Below are 4,211 nucleotides of genomic sequence, written 5' to 3' on the forward strand. Positions count from 1 at the left end.
AGTTCCTGTTTGGATATAAGAAAGATAAAACATTCCTGTCTACTCAAGGTTTGCCAAGAAGCGCATGTGGGTGAAGTGGGGATCGGCTGCTCGGGCTTGATTTGCAGGTCGTGGAGGAAATATTTGCAGGGTTGGTATTTCCCTGGGTCAATTCGCACTGGGGGGTGGGAGTGGAAAGTAATTTCAGAAAGAGCTTGTGCTGATCTTTAGAACGGTTTCTGCCAAACTCTAGAGCATCCAAAGAAAGCAGAGTTATCTGCCAGAATGTCCCAGAGAGATAGCAGGCATGTGACTTCTACACGACACGATAGGGCATAAGAAATGTCACATTTCTTTTATTACTTTAAATGAAATCCGATATGTTACTGCAGCCAAACTGCCAGGGTGATGGGAAATTCACTCTCAGACTTTCCTGGAACTCCTCCTTCCCCCCAGTTCCCGTGAACATTCATCCAGAACATTCAGGTAGGGCCCTCTGGTGTTTGTGGTCCACATGGGTGACCACGGATGTGCTCATTTGCTAAGTCCTCGTGGTTCTTGAGGCTGGTGGCTCCACCAAGTCTTGGCAAAGCTGTGCTATGGCTATGATTTCTTCCTGAGGCCCTGCCACCTCCCCAGGGTTGCCAGGGAGGTAGAACCTTCTCACCTGGAATCACAGGTCTCTGTTCCCATCTACTCCTGGAGGAGGCACTAGAATCCTTTGCAGGCTCCCTCTTCTAACAGGACTGTCTCCTTCTCCGTCTATTCGAGAAGATAACCAGTAATCTCCCTTCATAAGAGCCTGTAGAAACACAGTCCTCTCCTCCCTGGGAGTGTGGAAAAGATAAGTTATCTAGGTTAACTAGGATGAACTAATTTTGTTACTGAGTTGGGTGATGAGATGGGATTGGAAAATTTGTTTGGGGACTGAGTGAGGGGCATGCAGGAGAGATTTAGAGAATGATATGTGAAACTGGACACAATTCTGATCCCTCTGAAATACCTGTCAGTTTCCTTCCTCCCTCCTACTTCTACCTTTACAGGTAACCGGAGCAGGGAGGGAGGGACTGGGAGGCAGCAGAGGATGGAACTGCTGTTTTGAGCACTAGAACCAGCGGCAGATACATGGCATTCCTCTGTCTGTAAATTCAGAAGGTGCTGCTGAGAGATGATCTGATTTGACTGTCACAGCCACCCTGCAAGGTAGTGGGGCAGTTGTTATCCCCGCTCTCCAGATAAAGAAGTTGAGGGGCAGAGCAGCAGGATGTAGCATCCAGGTCTCCTGAGTTTTTTCTTCAAGACCCTGCAGCTTCACTGGGGGTTGAGATTAGGCTGTGGCTCCATCCATCAGTGACTTGTGATGTTTGTCTTTTGCCAAAGAGGAGGATGGATTAACTGCCAGGGCCCTGGGCATTCTGGAAACTCGCTAATAGATTTTGTCTGAATCTTGCTCTTATGCTGTTCTTTGCTCCTTTCAGGAAGAGAAGCTAGAATACATTTCTTATGACAGAATATGCTCTGGATTTTGATTAATATCTGGTGGGTCCCCAGAGACCATGCATTCAGTAGGACTACCTTAGTGAGGGGAGCAATTTTATAGAATTATTAATTCAAGTCTCAGAGAATAATTGCAGGAAACGTATTTCTGACTATTTAGAAGTGACTCACTATGGGAGCATTTGAAAACTATATATTATTTTTATCAGTAAGTAGAATTGCCCATAGTCAATGTTATCTCCTCACATCCAGGGATTCTAAGACCTGATTATTCATTTCCCTCAAAACAACTGACAGCAAAGCTGGGGAAAGCAAACCCACCAAACTCTGTGCAAGGCTGCCACCTCCCCTAAGTCCACTGCAAACTGATAACACCACACCCTCCTCTGCAAAAGAACAGAGGGGAAGATAAGATGGAAATTTTCATTCCAATTCCCAGTAGTTTCCATAGCCAGTGAGACATCAGAATCAGAAGAGGTTCCACAACCAGAAAATCTTGGCTAGCATTTCACTGTCTGGAATAAAACCGGAAAACTGAGAGCCTCAGATAGCCCTTCTCAGGGGGCTTTGCCAATGTAGGTGCTTTTGAATATTTAAATCAAAACAAAGGATGCTTAAGAATTCATACTCTTTGGTCATTTCCCAGTGAAATATCAGACTGTATAAAATATTTTTATAGAAAGTACATAATGCACTTTTCATTAGCTGGTGTTTGGCCTCACCAAGGTGAAGCAGGAAAATGAAACTCTACCTGCATCAGCCAGATTCTCCTAGACACAGGTATTCACTGCCTGAGGCACTGCCGTCCCTAAATTTTCGAGCATCCTTAGACTCTAGTGAGTGCCCTTCCGAGATGGCCACGGCAGAGCAGCGGTTGCAGCCTGGCAGCTTTCTGAGGCTTGCTCCATTCAGAAGGAGGGGGCCCAGATCTGTCTTCTCTTCCCAACAATCCCTGGGTTTGACACTTCCTGAGAAAGCAGGGCTTGTTCTCTCTGTGTGCCACCACTCTGGAATGCAGCTCTTCCTGTCAGGAAGACAATGGTTTTATGGGAAGGCTAGGACTTGCAGGAGGTAAGATTTGAACAGCCGAGCAGGGTGCGGCTTTGCTGCCCAGGGAAATGGCAGGCACGGAAAGCCCACGGTGGGGGTGGGTGCCCGGCAGCACAGGCTGCCTGCGGGCTGGTAGATAATGCTGCCTGCAGCACAGCACGGGGGGGTAGGAGATACAGGAGGTAAGAAAGGTAGCCAGCGCCGAGGCAGTCCGGAGTTTTCAAAACCATCCTTAGGAATCTGGGACCTATCTATTGGCCTCTGCCTCTCAAAGTGTGGTCCAAGGACCGACAGCATCCTTGTACCTGAGAGCTTGTTAGAAATGCAGAAGCCCAGGCCCCCCACCCCCGCACCCCCCCAGACCTGTTGAATCGAATCACAATCTGCATTTGAACAGGTCCCCCCAGGAGATTTATATATTCATTTAAGCACCGCTCTAGGCTAAGAAGAAGCAAGAACGATTTAGGAGCTGGGGGCGGTGGGGTGGTAAGGTGATGGGAAAGGAGTTTGGGATTGAGCTCACTGGAACGGCTGGGAAGCGCGCATTTGGGGAGCCCCCACCTTTCCCGACAACAACCCAGGTGTGAGCAGTGACAGGAGGGAGGGCCAGGTGAAACAGGTCTTTCCCCACAAGCCAGGACGCCTGAGGCACGGCCCCTCCCCCGCCTGCACCTCGGGTGGCAGGAATCTTGCCGGTGATCAGCCCAGACGCCGCGTGCTGGGGCAGTGGACATCCCCAGCATCTGTGTTTGGGAAGTCAGGTTTCACTGCTGCGGTTTATGTGCCCGACCCCCCAAAGTTCTTGCTCCCGCTGCCCCAGGGAGCCGGGGAGCGTGGCGCGCCGCTGCCGGTGCCCTGCAGCCACGCGCACACGCGCCTGCTCCCGGCGGAACCGGAGCGTCTGGGAAAGGCATTTCGGAAGTTTCCTGTGGCTGCCACAGATTGTTCGGGTCTGCACCGCAGCACTTCTGTGACCCGCCTTTCTCCATCCTACGGCAGCCCGCTCCCGAAACTGGACGCTGCCCGGCACTACCCCCCAGCCCCCCGCAGCCTCGGCTTCCCCGGGTGGCCCAGATGCCCGGCCTCTGTCCCCGCCGGCAGCCCCGCCGAGTCGCTGGGGCAGGCTGAGCCGCTGCTGGCGCGTCCTGCCCCGGGCAGGAGGTGGAGCTTCCTTCCCTAGCGGTGACAACAAGGTGGGAGGCAGTGATCTGCTCTGGGATCTGGGGAGATCTAAATCTGTGGGCAGGAAGAGAGGCTGGGGGCCACGGAGATTCTAGGGTCCTCAATTTCGAAATGTTACATGATACACTAGAAAGGGCATGAACTTAGTTGACAATTAATTCCTGCCTTTTCCGATCAGTGCTGTGTGACCCTGGCAAGTTAATGACCGTCTCTGAGTCTCAGTCTCTCTCGAATGAGATGCTAATCGCATCTTGAAGGTTGTGAGACTGAACATACAACCTGGGACACAGATGGTTAAGCAATATTATTAAGAGTTTCTCTACCCTTCCCTTCTCTGGAGTTGCCACTTCTTTCCTGCTGGGGTGTTGCAAATAAACTTCTGGATTAAATAGTTCCTGTCTGGTAATTCAGATCAACTGGAGGGAAGACAAGTCTTGAATATGACATTTTGTATTTGAAGGCTACATTTAAAAATAAATGTAACCATTTGCTGAAACCAAACC

The 4,211-nt window shown here is 50.5% G+C and overlaps 1 pseudogene; it reads left to right on the forward strand.

Annotated features, from left to right (window-relative positions):
• Nucleotides 1-359: 359 nt before the first annotated feature.
• On the forward strand, nt 360-3,910 carry LOC123646993 (annotated as a pseudogene).
• Nucleotides 3,911-4,211: the final 301 nt, after the last annotated feature.

The sequence above is a fragment of the Lemur catta genome, chromosome 11 (genome assembly GCF_020740605.2).
Source record: "Lemur catta isolate mLemCat1 chromosome 11, mLemCat1.pri, whole genome shotgun sequence".
NCBI lineage: Eukaryota > Metazoa > Chordata > Mammalia > Primates > Lemuridae > Lemur > Lemur catta.